This window comes from Oryctolagus cuniculus, chromosome 1 (genome assembly GCF_051225735.1).
Source record: "Oryctolagus cuniculus isolate XC-2025 breed Fujian yellow rabbit chromosome 1, ASM5122573v1, whole genome shotgun sequence".
In the NCBI taxonomy this organism is placed as follows: domain Eukaryota; kingdom Metazoa; phylum Chordata; class Mammalia; order Lagomorpha; family Leporidae; genus Oryctolagus; species Oryctolagus cuniculus.
Window position 1 is genome coordinate 77,243,287 of NC_142867.1, and position 19,008 is coordinate 77,262,294.

Consider the following 19,008-nt stretch of genomic DNA (forward strand, 5'->3'; position numbering starts at 1 on the left):
AAATTTATTTATTCATTTGAAAGGCAGAGTGAGAGAGAGAGAGAGAAAGAGAGAAATATCTTCCTTCTGCTGGTTCACTCCCCAAATAGTCACAACAACCAGGGTTGCACCATGTTGAATCCAGGAGCCAGGAACTCCATCTGGGTCCCCCACAGTGGTGGTAAGGCTCAAGGACTTGGGCCATCTACTGCTTACTTCCCAGAGGCATTAGCAGGGAGCTGGATCAGATGCAGAACAGGTAGAATTCAAACTGGCTAACATTACAGGCAGAGGTTTAACCCCTTGTTCTACAATACTGGCCCTTTTCTGCTACATTTTCCCCTTGGCCATCTCTACCTGGAATCTGAGATGATCTCATGTACCTATCCTTAATTTCTCTGAAAGGGCCCTTTTTCCATATAAGGTCATATTCACATATTCTTTCATAGGAAACAAAGGAGACAGAGAGGTGGCATTTTGTCTACAATGTGGTTTATAGATCATGTGATTTCTCTAGACCTGTAAGGACATTCCCAACTACATCCCAGAGATTATCATCAGTCTCGCTCCAGTGCTCATCTATGAAGTGCCTCCTGCCGAATGAATGAAGATCATACCAGCCTTTCCTCGATAACACTTGCTTAGACCTCACAGTTCACTGTTCTTTGAGTATATGTTCTCTAACTATTTCCAGTATACATTGCTTATCTCTTCAATTGGATAACTTAGATTGCAAAATCCTTGCTGGCAGGACCACATCTTTTAATTGTTTTGAATCTTCTCCCTTCAACATTTCTGCTGGGACACATTACGTGAGTATCATACATCATTTATTTCATTGACCAGATTAATAGAAATAATATGCTTTTCTTTTTTCCTCATTGAAGATCATTTTGTTTTAATAATCATTCTTTACTTCAGGGCACAGTATAGAGATGTTCCACATGGACTCTTTTCCCCAAGAAAACCATAAAGTACTTAAAACTTGTAAACCTATCATTCAATCCTTTTCAGTTATTCATAATTTAGAAACATGCTGCCGTTTTTTGCTATTAGTTTGTGACTTCTCTTCATTTGTGAGGCAACTGATCTACTATTATATTAGACAGGCATAAAAACAAGTTAGGGCCAAAAGCCCTTCTTTGGCAACTGTGCATAGACTTCACCTGAAAGGTGAGGTCCCCTGTGGTGGGTAGGGACAGATGATGCACAGAGGACCACACAGCATATATCTAAATATTTAAGTCAGATGTATCAAGCAATCAGACTTTTGGCCTGTTATTCTACCTTGACAAATTTTCTTTTTCCCTTTTTCTTTCCTAAATTTCACTTTTATATTTCCTGTTTCTATCTTGTCTTTAACTTACATTTATTCTCAATGCCCTAGAAGATTAAAAAACAAAATGTAATTATATCCAAAGTGTTCAAATATATTTTCCATGAAAAATGTAAAGTAGATGTAAAAAATTATAAAATTAAAGTTATTTTATCTTTGAAAATGGTTTTTCCAAAGTACTTAAATTTATCTTTTTAAATTAAAAAAGGAGAAAAAATTATAATATTGAATATAAAAAACTTAAATCAAAAGGGAAATAAAAAATTTTTTTTAAGATTTTTATTTATTTATTTGAGAGGCAGAGTTACAGACAGACTGAGGTAGAGACAGAGAGAAAGGTCTTCCATCTGCTGGTTCACTCCCCAAATGCCCACAACAGCTGGAGCTGAACTGATTCGAAGCCAGGAGCCAGGAGCTTCTTCCGGGTCTCCCACGTGGGTGCAGGGGCCCAAGGACTTGGGCCATCTTATCCTGCTTTCCTAGGCCATAGCAGAGAGCTAGATCAGGAGAGGAGCATCAGGGACACGAACCAGCACCCGCATGGGATGCCAGTGCTGCAGGTGGAGGCTTAGCCTTGTACACCACAGTGCTGGCCCCGAAATAAAATGTTTTGAAAATTGATTTACTTTTCTTAAAAATTATCAACTATTGCAAATAAAATACTAGTTCATGAGCATTCTGAAAACAAAATGAGAAGAAAAACAACAAAATGAATACTTTGTACCTTGGGAAATGATATTGTATTTTGCAAAACTCTGTTACACACATTTGATCTGAGAGGAAGGATCTAAAAAGTTAGCCTTTTCTTCTACCTGGGTGCTACTGTTATTCAAATCCTCCCGAATTGCTGGTGTTCATCTTTAAATCTGGCAGTGACACAATCCATAGGACTTCACAGCATTTAGACACAGGTGTCTTTTTACTTAAGAACGTGATACAAAAGATGTACAGAATCATTTCGCTGGGGCTTGAATGCTGGTAAGCATGAACTTGGATACCTATGCACACACTGTGTCAATGCCGAGAGCCAGCTCTCAAGTGCCAGAGGTGCCCCCGTGTTATTTAACAAATGTGAATTTGTATTTTGTCTTGGGCACAAGGCCCAACATGAGGCCACCTTGCCCAGGTAGCAGGATTGTACTACTACACCAAAAGTTAATCACTAAAAGTCAGAAAGTTCTTTCTAGTTTTTGTATGATTCATAGATTAAACAGTTATTGTAATGATTTAGTTTAACAGAGAGCACAGACTCCATAGAAACAGTGCTTAGGTTTCACATCTCAACTTTGCCACATAGCTGTGTAATCTTGGGCAAGCTAATCATCCCTTCCAGGCCTCAGTTTCCTCATATGTAAAACTGGGGAGATAACAATAACTACTTTGAACGATGGTTGTGGTGCTTAAAAACACCTGTCTTATTGAATAAAGTGTTGAGAACTGCATACAGATCATAGCAAGCACTATATATGCATTGCTCTTATTTTATGTGCACTCTCCAAAGCATCATGTGGAACCTCATCAACTCCCAGAAATAGCACAATAATTAATAATAATTACAGTAATTACAACCAGCTTTTGCATGCCTTCTATGTGTCAAGCACAGCAGCTATATATTACTTCATTTATTCCTCAGTACAACCCCGAGAATGAGGAATTATTCTCAGTTCTCAGGGGAAAAAATTTATTTTAAAAGGTCAGTTAAGGGCTGGTGCTATGGCATAGTGTGTTAAGCCACCACATGCAGCACAGCATCCCATATGGGCGCTGGTTCAAGTCCTGGCTGCTCCACTTCCAATCCAGCTCCCTGCTAATGGCCTAGGAAAGCAGTGGAAGATGACCCAAGTCCTTGCCACTCACATGGGACCCCAAATGAAGCTCATGGTTCTTGACTTCAGCCTGGACCAGCCCTGGCTGATGTGGCCATTTGGAGCGTGAACCAGCAGATGGAAGACCTCTCAGTCTCTGTCTTTCCCTCTCCCTCTGTAAACTCTGCCTTTCAAATAAAATAAATAATTTTTTTTTTTAAAGAAAGAGACAGAAAGAAATCTGTTTGCTGATTCACTCCCCAAATGCCCTCAAGAACTAGGGTTAGGTCAGAACTCAGTCTGGGTCTCCCAGGTGGGTGGCAGCAACCTATGCAGTAGCAGGAAGCTAGAATTGATAATGGAGACAAGACTCTAACCCAGACACGCTGATATGGGTTACCAGTGTCCCACAGCTTAACTGCTGTGCCAAATACTTTCTCAGGACCTTGATTTTAGCTACACAATGCTTCCTTTTGGCATTAGTTATGTAGGTAGGTATATGACTAAATCCTAAAATCAATGAGATTGTAGCTAAATTGTCCTTTTGAATTTCCTGGAAAATTCCCTAGAGGAGACCATGCAGCCTTCTTCATCTCTGTCTCCTTCATTTAAGCTGGAAATAACCCAACTCCCACTGAATTTGGTTGAATGGACTAGATGAGGCTTCAGTTTATAGCTGAAGCTTGAGCAACACTTCTGGGCCATTAGGTAGAAGCCACATCCTAAGGGCAGAGCAACAAGGTGCAAAGAGTCTGTGTCCGTGGTAACTGTAGAACAGTCATACCAACCCTGGACTACTTAGTTCCAGTCTTTACTTATGCAAGTGAGAAATGAATTTATATCTTGTTTAAGGAATTATTATTTGTAGTTCTCCATCTTTCTCATTTGTATGTAATTCCAAAAGACAGTATGATCTATTAGGATCTGCATATATTGTTCTCTTCTAGGAAAAAATAAAGAAAAAGATCTGACCTTACCTACATTAGCTTCTTCAAGGACAAAAGACTTGTCAGTTAACCTCAGTTTAAGAATATTGTGGCAATTTCTCAAATAATAAGCTTATATTCTCCACATATGGCCTAATTTAAAATTCTGGGTTTTATTTTTGAAATTAGTATAAATGATTTCTCTATACTTTATACAGCTCATTAATTGCATACCTTGAAAGTCCTCAGGACCTTTTCTTAGAGAATCAAGAAAGGCAAACCAGCCAAATGTGAGTTTTAACCTCAAATTTCCAACTGGTTTATACATTACATTGAAAAGGACCACACAAATCTCCCAGATAGCCTAGTTTCTCTATTCAATGTTCTCTCATTTTCACAATCTAATTTCTAAAATGTATCACTCTATTATTGTATTTTAGTCCTATTTGTAAGATTATAATTTTTTTATTTATTTTAACTTTTATTTAATGAATATAAATTTCCAAAGTACAGAATATGGATTACAATGGCTTCCCCCCCATAATGTCCCTCCCACCCGCAACCCTCCCCTTATCCACTCCCTCTCCCCTTCCATTCACATCAAGATTCATTTTCGATTCTCTTTATATACAGAAGATCAAATTAGACCTTAACACAGAAGAAAACTTACAGTGTTCTTACACATTAAACATTTTGGATAAATAAATTCTTACAATAGCAAAGATTTTTAGCCAGCTCAAAAACCTGCCAAAAGCAAAAGGCAGGTTTCCTTATGATCTAATAAGATCACTTTGCCTTTATAATTAGCAAATTAATGTTGCTAAAATAGTACATGAAAGAATATGCTCAAGTGTTTCCCTAATGGGAACAGTGTGTGTGATTCAGACTGTGAGCAATGATAGCATGGGATGACTTTTGGGGAATGTACACAATTGCCAAATCAAGTCCTCGGGTACCATAATGTGTGTGAATCCTTTACCCGCTAATAACTCATGCCTCTAAGACATGCTGACACATTGATTTGTCATGTCTTTAGTTTATAATGTTGTAATACAAAAAGTGCTGGGTTTAAGGTCTGAAGTCTTGAGTCCTAGTCCAGACTAGAGTATTTCACATGGCACTTATCTTTTCCCTGCATCAATATTCTCTAGTAATTTCTCGCTTGCATAAGTAGAGTCTGAAACTAAGTAGTCCAGGGTTGGACTACTGTTAGTAATATCTGTACTGCTTACTTCACAAATCTGCTGTGTAGATAAAATTATATGCATAGATCAGTGCCTTGTAAATTAAAAAGCTAAGCATTCTAGTACTGCAAGTTTTTCTACTTGTACCTTCAGCTCTGTTTGTGACATTCTTTTTTCTGAAAATCTTTTTTGAAAATTAAGACCAGTCTAAGAGATCTTTCAAGAGCAAATCTCTTAACCTCTTGAACCTCTTTATCTATGAATGAAATGTTGGACTAGACTGATAGGTAAAAATTTTAGTTAGAAGCAGAAAAACTTGTTACAAGCTTATTCAGAACACTTTCCTGCTTTTGGTTGAGATTATTGAAGCTGGAATGAGGAGAATTCAGAGTCCTATCTAGTTGGATGTCTTCTCTCACCTCACTATACCCTTTTCAATGGCCACTGAGGGCCCTCACAACAAACTTTAGACCTTTCCCACTCTAACCTCCTACAGTATTGATGTTATAATTCCAGCCCTTATGTTTCATGATTCTTCAAGCAAAATTTCTCTACTGTGAAAGGATAAATAAAAGCTACAAGATGTTACAGATGGAGAGATGTTCTGGTCTCCCCGATGATTTCAAATTACAGGTAGGGGCTGGCGCTGGCGCATAGCAGATATGGCCACCTTGTGTACTGCCAGCATCACATAATGGGCTCCGGTTGGAATCCCAGCTGCTCCACTTCTGATCCAGCTCTCTGCTGTGGCCTGGGAAAGCAGTAGAAGATGGTCCAAGTCCTTGGGCCTTTGCACCCATGTGGGAGACCCGGAAGAAGCTCCTGGCTCCTGGCTTTGGATCGGTGCAACTCCAGCTGTTGCAGCCATTTGGGGAGTGAGCCAGCAGATGGAAGACCTCTTTCTCTCTGCTTCTCCTTCTCTCTCTCTGTAACTCAAATAAATAAATAAATCTTTTAAAAAATTGCAGGTAGCCTATCATTCCATTATCTGAGTCATTCTGAACTGTTATTAGGTAACCAACAAATTTGTTGAAATATAGTCAAATTAATCTAACCGTATAGGTACTAAATTCCTTGAGATGGAATACCCAGCAGTCCTCATGGAGTAGAAACTCTGCATGAAACCATAAAAGTAACTATTGAATGGGCAATTATCCAAGTTGTTCTCCACTCAATGTACAGCAATACTCCAGACACTTTGAAGCTGTTTTCAGGAAGAATGACTCAGAAATGAAGAAGTCAGTTACAATGAAGCAATGCAATGCCATTTCTCAATGGTCCAAACAAAAAGGATTGCTTAGGGAAGTTTCCTTCAGGACTCACGGATCATATAATCAGAGTGCCAGAGCTGGAAATGATATTACAGAATAACCAGTCTGCTTTACAAATGGCAAATATAAGTTCCAGAAAGACTGTGAACTGCCCAAATTTAGGGTTCCCTTCAAGCCTCATTAAATAAACATTAGTTGGGAGCTAACTATGTGCCAGGTGGTAGGCACAAGAAGGCAAATGAAACACGATCCCTGTCCAAGTAATAAGAAAAGACAAACAAGTCAATAATTGCAGTTGGATTGCTGCAGAACCAGAGCTCAAACTCTTAAGCCAAGTGTCTATCCTACCACTTTTCCCTGCCTCTCAAATTAAAAAGATTGAGAAATTAGTAGTGGGGAACTATGGCCAACTTAACCAGAGATATCCGTCACCTAATCCTAGGTTTTGGGAAAATACAGGTAGTTTTCCACATTTCCTGAGGACTTATGATGAATAAAGAGGACTCTACTTGTATATGAAAGGAAATGCTTACAAAGATTTTTCATCAATACTAATAAAGACTTCTTAAAACACTAAGGGAATCACAAAGAAAAGTAATTACAGCATGGCCTTTGCCCTGCCATTTGAAGAAGTCAGCACCAATGTGAAATAAAATTATCTATTACCTACTGGTACACTTTTCAACCAACATAAATAAGAAAAAGTTTTAATTAGATGTTGATGTAAGTTTATTTTTCTTTAGTGTATAAAGTTCTGAAGAAATGTACAAATACTCCAAAGATCCATACCACCATTCAGAAAGAAAAAGATCAAAGTCAAACAAAAACCTATGGACACACCTATAATATATAATCTTATTCACTCATTACTGGCAAGATTCTGACATAAATTCTTTCTAATTAATTCCAGCTTATTTTGTCCTTTCTAATCTATGTTGTGATTTTCAACCATTATGAATTAAAACTTACATATGTACTAACAAGAAAACTCTAGAAAATTACATCAAGCATCCCTATATTTACTTGCCAAAAGTCTATTAGTAGACCTGAGATTAGCCCATTTTAAAAAAAAATATTTATTTTTTAATTTTTTAAAGATTTCATTTATTTATTTGATAGGTAGAGTTACAGAGAGTGGGAGAGACAGAGAGAGAGGTAGTCCATCCACTAGTTCACTCCCAAAATGGCTGCAAAGGCCGGAGCTGAACCTATCTGAAGCCAGGATCCAGGAGCTTCCTTTGAGTCTCCCAAATGGATGCAGGGGCCCAAGCACTTGGGCCATCTTCCACTGCTTTCCCACATCATAAGCAGATAGATGGATTGGAAGAGGAGCAGCCAGGACATGAACCAGTATCCTTATGGGATGCCAGCACCTCAGGCAGAGGCTTAGCTTACTACAACACACCACAACCCCAAGGTCAGCCCATTTTATAAGGAATTCATCATTTATCTATCAATTATTTAATCTAATATGCATTTATTTGTGCCTTCTACCATGATACCAAGTGCTAATTAGGATACTTAACTTCTAATAGAATAGGATTTTTCAGAGCACGTAGAAAGTTTGAGGATTCATTTGAATCACTTAGAGAATTTATGAAAAATGTGAGTTTCTATACCATAGTATAGTTATATTATGTTAGTTATAGTTCTGGGTTGTAAGTAACATAAACAAATTTGGGCTACCATGGGCAAAGAAGAATTTCACTGGAAGGACATCAAGAATTCACAAAATTGACCTGAAATTGGAACTAAGGAACCTTTAGAAGGACCACAACAAAAATCAGACTGCTGGAATGATGGTCTGCATGCTGACAGTCACTATCCCAAGTTCTAACCTTGTCATTGCATCACTGCTATAGAGAAAATTCTGAAAAATAGCCTTCAAATGATCAAACCTAAAGCCATACTCAAGTCCCTCTGCCTAAGACTGTACACAAAGGGAGAGAGAGATTCCTCAAAGGGGAGATTCTGGTGATTTTCATATAATTATCATTTTCATTATCATTTTTTAAAGATTTATTTATTTACTTGAAAGTCAGAGTTACACAGAGAGAGGAGAGGTAGAGAGAGAGAGAGAGGTCTTCCATCTGATGGTTCACTCCCCAGTTGGCCACAACTGCCGGAGCTATACTGATCCGAAGCCAGGAGCCAGGGGCTTCTTCCAGGTCTCCCACATGGGTGCAGGGGCCCAAGGACTTGGGCCATCTTCTACTGCTTTCCCAGGCCATAGCAGAGAGTTGGATTGGAAGTGGATCAGCCAGGTCTCAAACCGGGGCCCATATGGGATGCTGGCACTTCAGGCCAGCCACAGTGCCGGCCCTCATTATCATTTTGATAATGAGGTTAAATGCTGGTTAATCAAAATGAGAAAATGCCTGGTTATCAAGTCCAAATCACTAAAAATTCATCTGGGAATTTTCTACATTTTTAAACAAGCTTTTTGGATTACAGTTCTAAGGTATTCTGAAGTCTGAGAAGAACTGCTGTAAAAGACATTATCTGTACCCCTATAAGAGATTTAAATCAAAATGGCAAGCAGCAGCATCTTCTTTATGAAACTGAAAAATAATTCCAAGATCCTCATCCAATATTGTCTCCCTTTATTTTTTTATTTTTTTACTTTTTAAAGATTTATTTATTTATTCGAAAGGCAGTGTTACAGAGATGCAGAGGCAGAGAGGGAGAGAGAGGGAGAGAGGTCCTCCATCCGCTGGTTTACTCTCTAAATGGCTGTAACCACTGGAGCTGGGCCTATCTGAAGCCAGGAGCCAGAGCTTCTTTCAGGTCTCCCAAGTGGGTGGGTGCAGGGGTCTAAGTACTTGGGTCATCTTCTACTGCTTTCCCAAGCCATAGCAGAGAGCTGGATTGGAAGAGGAGCAGCCAGGACTCGAACTGGCACTCATATGGGATGCCGGCTTAACCCACTATGTCACAATACTGGTCCCACTGTCTCTCTTTAGACATTACCCTATCTTCACACCTTGCCTGCAATTGCTATCTATCCAACCAAAAATGAGTATCCTTATAAGAAGAAGTATTATGATTATAAAGTCAATAGAATTATGCACTCACATTTTAATGGAAAATTGTGTGCTTGCATAAAAGCAAGACTGAAAGATTAAAGTTACAAAACAAAATGTTAACAATGAAAAGAAAAAAAGGATAACTCCAAGGAAAATATAGACAAATGCATGGCAGTTAGATAGAATATATACATTGTAAAAGTAAAAGTAACCAAAATCCTTTGTTTTAGACTTTTATATATACTTCCTGTATTTTCTAATTCTCCTAGATTATGAAAAAAATACTTAAACCCAACTCAATACAATGTAACTGTTTAGACTTTCATTTGGCTGGCAGCTTCAGACCTTCCAAAAACAGTATATATAAAATATTTAAGTGGTAGAAATTTTCTCATTAATGTCACTTACTGAATATTAAATGAAGAGGAAGAGTCATCAACAAGATCCTTTAGTGCAGTAATATGCATATGAATTCAATATAGTGTCCATATTTCAGTAATTTCCACATGTATAGTTTTATTCCATGCATTATGTTATAGGAAAAAAATAGAGAAGGGTTCTAGCTAGAGAACAAAGATATTTTACAAGAAAAAACTAAAGAATAATGTGAAAGCAACTTATAATCAAAACCTAATGGTATAATCTAGATTCTAGATAGTGTCTAATGTCTGGTTCAATAGCCTAAAGCATATTCATCTCAAACTAATTCCACTGGATGACTGCAACATAAACAATCATCTTTTCTGTTTCATTGACATGAGATAGGCATAAACATAAAATGGAAGACTCAGAGGAAGTTCTAAAATAGAGCATCAACCACAATGTGATAGTTATGGCCTAGCTTTTTTTTTTTTTTTTAACATAAAAGTATCTATAGTCACCAACAAGTGCCACCCCTGTAGCTGGTCATAGGGCTCACAGGCCAAACTGCAAATAGTGAACTAATAGCAGTTACTAGCTATGTTCAAGTCAATAGGACAGTAGTTGTCTCTTCATAGGAGTGCAGTAAATGTTCCTTTTTGGATATTATTCATTTGGAAGGAGCTGCTGGTGTTACACTGATCTATCCAATCCTTTTCCCATTCATTTTCTCATTTCTGTGGGTCCCTGCCACATACAATACACAAAAAGAATAACTGGCATTCATACTGTCATCTTTGAATGAAGTATTAAATGTATATCTGGATGCCAAACAGGTAAAACATACAAAGGTATCCAAACACACTATAAAGTATAACCTAAAATGTGCATTTAGGTAGAGATCCATTGGGTGGTCTTGTTTTCTGAAAAAAAGAAAGAATAAAAAGTAATTTGGGCTCAAGCAAGAAGAATTTTGTGCTGTTTTATGCATAATATTTCAAGCTTTATATCTGAGAAGCTTAGAGATTTGTTAATAGCATATTAACATGCTGCTTAACTCACGAGTCAAGTCTTGTAGGTGTAGACCATTATTATAATTATCATAGTTAATAATTAGTATAATAAACATTTGTGTAGTACTGTACATTACCAAAGTGCTTTACAATATTCTGGACTATTATTCTGCAGATTCTAAGTCAGATAAAGCCACAAGCAGTCCTTTTATTCACTGATGAGAATGAAATTTGACTGTTTTGTGGAATCTACAGATAAACTAAAAGTTTAAATATTTGGTGTGAATTTCAATTAAGATATACAACTGAGTAATTTAGGAGCATAATGAAGTTGTTTATGCTAAAAATTAAATTTGTAAAATAGTGTTACTTTGTCCTAATTTTTTCCTGTAGCTATGTAATACAACAAAAATTGATAGCTTATATCAGTGTTTCCACAACTTTTCTGGTGATATGAATCAGAAGGAGTGTGTTTATTAAAAATGCAGTTCCTTAGCTTCCAAATCTTGGCATTTCTGATTCATCACGTCTGGTATAAAAACAAGAAAACTGTGTTTTTAATTTATGTCATAAGAAATTCTTATTATCAGGGACATTCAGGAAATAGTGTTTCTGTGATTTAAAATCTGGATCTCATGGGAACTTGTAACACACAAATTTTACTTGTATTACCAATTTGTCATCCACTGGGCTTAAGAATTTCGACATCTCTTTGGATCTTCATGACATTCCGTAAGGTAGACAGTGCTCAAACTCTGAAGGGTGAATAACTAGATCAATGGAAAGAAAAGTTGAATAACTAGACCAAGAATGGAAAGCCAGGTTTATATGGCTCCAAAAGCTTTATCCAATTAGTATACTGACTGTAGTTTTTCTTCTATACATTGCCAAATCTTGAAGAAGAGAAAGGTAGAGAAGAGGGAAAGAAGGACAAAGAATTCTAGTAAGTGTACTCTTACTGTATCTTTTCAAGAAGTTAGTAAATATGTATAGTAAGTTAAAAAAATCTACTTTAAAATTTTCCAGTTGAGATGTAAAGTTGTTAAAAAGTATTATGTAGATAAGCCAGGGGAAGATCAAAGAGAGTATATGGTCATAAAATAGATGTAAGATTATAGTTAATTTCTATGTTAGTGTTGAAGTAGATGTTATTTTGTTATGAAGAGCCCCTTTTGGTTGTGTAAATAGGAAGTAGTAAATAGGTCATGATACTTGAGGGAATCTGGTGTATTTTCTCTTTCAGGCTTAGCAAAGGAAACTCTAAAGAGAGCATTCTTTTCTGGTAATCTAGACCAAAGGACACAAAGACAAAGGCAGTGTTCGGTACAGTATGTCATCTAGCCTCTTATTCTGCCTTGATGCTGAGAAGGAAGATTCTTCAAAGTCTCTTGATGAGTAAGCCTAGCTGTAAGAATCCAGTTGTTCTGTCTAACTGCAAGAAATAGTTCACAGAGTTGAGCTTACTTTTCCAGAGTACAGCTGAGTTGAGCTAGTTTATGTGAAGAACCCAAACTCTAAGGTTACTTGGAAAGATCCTACAAACAAAACCTTTAGGTCTTTGATGCAGTAACAAGCTAGACAGTCTGGTAAGAAATGAGACGTATGTCAGTGAGTTGCTGTTGATATTAACGCCCTCCATCCTTTTAGTTTGTGTTATTGCTCTGAATATAGACAATGGTGATTACTTTTCGGTTTCATTAGAGGACATGGCTGCTTCCTTGACTTTCAAAAGAATTCTTCCTTGTTTCTTGGTATTAGTGTGTCCCAATATTTCTGCTCTACTTCCATGAGGCGGAATGGTCTTGGAAATAGATTAGTGTGTATATGAGGTGGAGTTGTGTGAGATTTATAGCTTAGGGGAGACCATAGTTTGGTAATGAATTTAGCTCGGGGAGCTTCCAGAAGGTAACAGATCTATCATCCAGTAAGAGAACACTTACAGGAATAAATCTCCATCATGAGAAGGCCACTCTAAAAGAATTTGATGGGGGGGAGGGGTGCTGGCAATGTGGCATACCAGGTTAAGCCACCACCTACAGCGCTAGCATCTGCATGGGCTCCACCTCGAGTCCCAGCTGCTCCACTTCTGATCCAGTTCTTTGCTAATGGGCCTGGGAAAGCAGGGGAAAATGGTCCAAGTGCTTGGGCTCCTGTACCCAAATGGGAGACCCGGAAGAAGCTCCTGACTTCTGGCTTCAGCCTGGCCCAGCCCTGGCTGTTGCAACCATTTGAGGAGTGAACCAGCAGATAAAAGATCTCATTCTCTGTCTCTGTCTCTGTCTCTCTCTCTCTCTCTCTCTCTCTCTCTCTAACTCTGCCTTTCAAATAAACAAAAGAAATCTTAAAAGAAATCTGATGGGTCTGGCTATAAAGCAACAAAAATCACAGTATGCCAATCCTTATGTAGATTGGATACATCAGAAAACACTAAATGAATTTCCTGTTAAAAAACTAAGTAATATCTCAAAAGAGGTGTTTAAATAGTTGGGGGAAGTGGTTTTCAATCCATTTTGAAGCACAATTTGCCTATGAGGGGGACTTCTGGTGATTATAAATCATTCTTGGTCCTTAAGCATCAATATATGCCTACAGTGTTGTTATCCTTGACTGCACTGGGTGATCTCTGGTCTTTGGGCTACTGGCCACTAACTTGATTTTTTTTACTCCCAGATAATATTGTTCTCACCACTACCACAGTAGCCCAAGGAAAGTTTTCCTTTAGTGGGTTGATTTGACTATCAGTGCCATTGGAAGAAAGGCAGAAAGTCAGTAGAAATTGAGAGTGTGAACAGTGGCTAAACAGTGACTTCTTATTTCAAAGGACAGTGCTAATTGGAAATAATACTTGAAGTCCACAGTGAACTGCAGGGTATGAGTAGAATTATTTACCTCATGATCACCACCCTGTCTCTTTCTTGCTTTTTTGCTTTCATTTTCTTTTCCCACTCTTTCTCTGCCCAGTTTTCTGTTTCTTTATATGCATATGTCTTTCTTTTTTTTTTTTTGCATGTCTATCTCTTTTTTTTCTCCTGTCTCTTTCTCCCCTCATAATCAATTATTCTTTTCCCTCCTTGTCTCTTTCTTTGATTTTCTTTTGCTTCTTTTCCTCACTCACCTCCACGCTTACCCCATTTCTTGATATCATGACATGGAATTTTAAAAAGGAACATTTTATATATTCATATTTGTAGAAGATAATTTTATGTTTGTAGTTCTTAACTTTAAAGGCATATAATTAAAATTTGTAGCTCTCTTCCTTAAAAGAAAATTTATACAACACAAAACGATCTTAATTATTTTAATTCTGAAATCATTTTAATTTTTATGTGTAGGCCAGTGGTCCTTAATAGACAAAATATTCCCTAACAAAGGCTACCTATTTGATACTTTGTAAATTTAAGAGTTGTGAATTGTAACTTTACAATAAATATTTAACGACTCATTTATGGGCATGGTTTCTTCTATGTCCTGTTTTTGGTGAGGTTTTGAGGAACCTGAATGCTTAAAATAAGAATGTTGAAGAAAAAACCAATTCTCCAAGGAGGAAAAAAACTGTTACAAAAAGTGGTATAATTCTTCAAGGCATTTGCTGCTCTACTGCCTTGATAATTTGCATGCCTTTAGGTCAGGGGCAAAACCAATTGTTGCACATCTTACAGCTATAAATCTATGAACCAGAATCTGCAGTAGAGGTAGCATATGTCTAGCAAATATTTCCCAAATGGATTGTATTCCTTCTTCTTGGAATGCCATATTCTATCTATATACCACATAGAAGATGTAGTTGGAATTGTTTTTTGGCCAAATATAACTCTGTTCTGGGAACTACTTTTTTATTAACCACATGTTTCTAGAGACATCTTAGAATGTAGTATAGGAATGTCCACCGTGGTTCTCTGAGCCCAGTAATAAACTTTCAGGAAAAACTTGCAAATTAGCTACCAAGATGTTTGGATTGCCATGAGTCACTGCTTCTTTTCTTGCGGATCCCTAACCTAGCCACCTAGCTGGATGTGTAGTATGAGATAGACAATGGAAGTGTCTTGTAATAGTCAAACAAGTTGGCCTTTTAAGACATCCCTGCATGATTGTCCCATTGGTCTATAACAGTTAACACATCCAAACCTAAACCCAACTATGAAAACATTTATTTTATATGCCCTCTTTCCAGTATCAGTAAATAGTATCACCATACTCCTAGGAATTAAAGTCAAAACCTAGAACTCAGTCTGGTTTCCTTTTTCCTTTGATCCCAAATTCCAATTCATTAACAAATCCTAAAAGCTATTCCTCAAAGATAAATTCATATTTTCAACATCATCACTGTTAACATCCTACTTCAAGCTGCCATTATCATTCGCTTGAACTACTGCAAAATACTCCTAACAGTTTTCACTGTTGCTCCTCAACACTCCATCCTCTATCCAGTAGATAGTCATCTTTTAGAAACATAAATCAGCCCATATCTTTCCTTGCTTAATCCAACCTTTTCCATGATCTCCTACTATAACTAGAACATGACCATCAGTATTTACATATCCTGTAAGGCCCTGTAGGATCTAGCCTCTGCCTGTCTCTACATTCTCACCTTCTACCTCTCACTCCTTTGTTTAATTCACTCCAAGCACGTTCTGTTTTTATCCTTTCACATAAACCTACATACCAACCTGCCTTTCACTGCAAGTCTTTGGATTTCTTTTTTTTTTTTTTTTTTTTTGACTGGCAGAGTGGACAGTGAGAGAGAGAGAGACAGAGAGAAAGGTCTTCCTTTTGCCGTTGGTTCACCCTCCAATGGCCGCCGCGGCCGGCATGCTGCGCTGATCTGAAGGCAGGAGCCAACTGCTTCTCCTGGTCTCCCATGGGGTGCAGGGCCCAAGCACTTGAGCCATCCTCCACTGCACTCCCGGGCCATAGCAGAGAACTGGCCTGGAAGAGGGGCAACTGGGACAGAATCCAGCACCCCGACTGGGACTAGAACCTGGTGTGCCAGCGCCGCTAGGCGGAGGACTAGCCTGTTGAGCCACGGCGCTGGCTAGTCTTTGGATTTCTGTTTCCTGTATATAATGGCTTTCCCCAAGCTTTCTCATATCTGTCTCATGATACAAGCCTCAGTTCAGTTATCACCTCCTCGTAGGAGTCTTTCCCATCTTCTCTCCTCTCCTTACTCATTAGATTTTTTAAAAAATGAGACATACTTTTATTTTTTTATTTTTATTTATTTATTTTTTGACAGGCAGAGTGGACAGTGAGAGAGAGAGACAGAGAGAAAGGTCTTCCTTTTGCCGTTGGTTCACTCTCCAATGGCCGCCGCGGCTGGCGCGCTGCGGCCGGCACACCTCATTGATCCGATGGCAGGAGCCAGGTGCTTCTCCTGGTCTCCCATGGGGTGCAGGGCCCAAGCACTTTGGCCATCCTCACTGCACTCTCTGGCCACAGCAGAGAGCTGGCTTGGAAGAGGGGCAACGGGGACAGAATCCGGTGTCCTGACCCGGACTAGAACCTGGTGTGCCGGCGCCGCAAGGCGCCGGCCCATACTTTTTAAAATTATATACATCTATTCACTTTTATTTTTTTAATTAAGGTAAAAATAAATATGTAAATAGATCAGACAGCCTCTCAAGTTCACTAATATACTCCTTTGTTTTGTTGTTTTCTTCATTGAAGTCATCTTTATCTCAAATTATTATTTTTTTTTGGACAGGCAGAGTTAGACAGTGAGAGAGAGGGGGACAGAGAAAAAAGTCTTCCCCTTTTCAGTTGGTTTACCCCAAAAATGGTCACCACAGCCGGTGCACTGCACCAATCTGAAGCCAGGAGCCAGGTGCTTCCTCCTGGTCTCCCATGCGGGTGCAGGGGCCCAAGCACTTGGGCCATCCTCCACTGCACTCCCATGCCACAGCAGAGAGCTGGCCTGGAAGAGGAGCAACTGGGACAGAATCTGGCACCCCAACCGGGACTAGAACCTGGGGTGCCGGCACCACAGGCGGAGGATTAGCCAACCCAGCCACGGCGCCGGCCTAAAATGATTTTTTTAAAAGACTCACTTAATTGAAAGAGTTACAGAGAGAGGTACAGACAAAGAAAGAGGTCTTGCATCTGCTGGTTCACTCCCCAGATGGCCACAATGGCCAGAGCTGCACTGATCAGGAGCCAGGAGCTTCTTCCCGGTCTCCCACATGGGTGCAGGGGCCCAAGGACTTGTTCCATCCCCCACTGCTTTTCCAGCTGGCTTGGAAGAGGGACTAGAACCAGCACCCATATGAGATGCCGGCACTTCAGGCCAGGGCATTAACCCGCTGCGCCACAGCCTCAGCCCTTTCAAGTGATTTTTTAATTCATATGCTTGCCTGTTTATTATGTGTTTCCCACTGCAATATAAGCTATAGGAGAGTGGGGGGTTTGTTTCAATGACTATGTGACTGCCATGATAATAAGTGTATCCTAACACTGCAGACTCTAAATACATATTTGTAAATTAGTAGATTTCACTTATCTAAGAGACAAATAGTGTCCTTTGTCTAAGAATGTTCATAAGCATTCACTTGAAAAGAGTGTTCTAAGGAAATATTTTGTTCAATTTGAGTTTTGTTTGCATGTTAAGATACTATGGCCAGTATCCATGCACATGGGGTGAATCCTTGATACAAATGAGAAATTATCAGCATTCATATAGAACCTATAAAAAGATTGGCAAATAGATTCTCTTCTGTGTCCATTTCAACATGTCAAGAGGAATGTTCACCTCAAAATTAATGTTTACTTGGTCCTGAAAGCTAATACCTGAGTTCTGCTTTTTAGGCAGAGGGAACTCTGTGGAATTGCTGATGCTGCCAGTGAAGCTAGAATATGAGAATTCTGTAGTGTGGTTTGCAGCATAGTGAGAATGGAAAAATAAAGAGATAAGAATAAGTGCCTAGAAACTCCAAATGGGATTCATGATGATGAGAAAGCAGTTAAGGCAAGTGATTTTGAATTAGGTCTCTGAAAAATAATAGTGATTGTTGACTGAGTGCCTACTAAATGCCAGTCTATTGTCTATATAATCTTTACAGAAATTTCTTTAGAAAAGATTTATTTATTTGTTTGTTTGTTTGTTATTTAATTGAGAGGTAGAGTTACAGACAATGAGATGAAGAGACAGAGAGAAAGGTATTCCATTTGCTGGTTCACTCCCCAAATGGCCACAACAGCCTGAGCTGCGCCAATCTGAAGCCAGGAGCCAGGAGCTTCTTCCAGGTCTTCTTCGTGGGTGCAGGGGCCCAAGTGTTTGGGCCATCTTCTACTGCTTTCCTAGGCTATAGCAGAGAGCTGGATTGAAAGAGGAGCAGCCAGGACTCAAACCAGCACCCGTATGGGATGCGGGTGCCACAGGTGGAATATTAACCTACTGTGTCACAGTGCTGGCCCCACAGAAATTTCTAAGGTAGATAAAATTTCCCATTTCACAAATGAGTAAGTAGAAACTCAGAAGATTAGATGACTTGCCAAAGCCATATGTAAGCAGGTGCCGCGGCTCACTAGGCTAATCCTCTGCCTTGCGGCGCCGGCACACTGGGTTCTAGTCCCGGTTGGGACACCGGATTCTGTCCCGGTTGCCCCTCTTCCAAGCCAGCTCTCTGCTGTGGCCAGAGAGTGCAGTGAGGATGGCCCAAGTCCTTGGGCCCTGCACCCCATAGGAGACCATGATAAGTACCTGGCTCCTGCCATCGGATCAGCGCGGTGCGCCAGCCACAGCGCACTGGCCGCGGCTGCCATTGGAGGGTAAACCAACGGCAAAGGAAGACCTTTCTCTCTGTATCTCTCTCTCACTGTCCACTCTGCCTGTCAAAAAAAAAAAAAAAAGCCATATGTAAAAAGTAGAGCAATGATTTAAACTAGATTTCTCAAATCCCAGCGCTGACATGCTTTATACTGCAGTACACTGGTTTCCTTTGTAATTGAGCATTCCATTTATTTCAGCAGTTCCTGGCATCAGTTTTAGGGCTTGGCCCAGCATCCTCATGGAATCACGTCTAGCTGGACAGCAGAAGCATCTCCTGCCAGGAAAGGGGCAAGCTAAGAAAAATGTCCAAGACAAATCAGGTCCAAGGTTTGCTGACTAAGCAATT

At 39.1% G+C, this 19,008-nt stretch overlaps 1 pseudogene across 1 annotated transcript in view; it reads left to right on the forward strand.

Moving 5' to 3' along the window:
- Nucleotides 1-19,008, forward strand: part of LOC108177145 (histone H2A.Z pseudogene) — a 75,178-nt pseudogene that overhangs the window by 8,439 nt on the left and 47,731 nt on the right. The window lies entirely within an intron of this gene.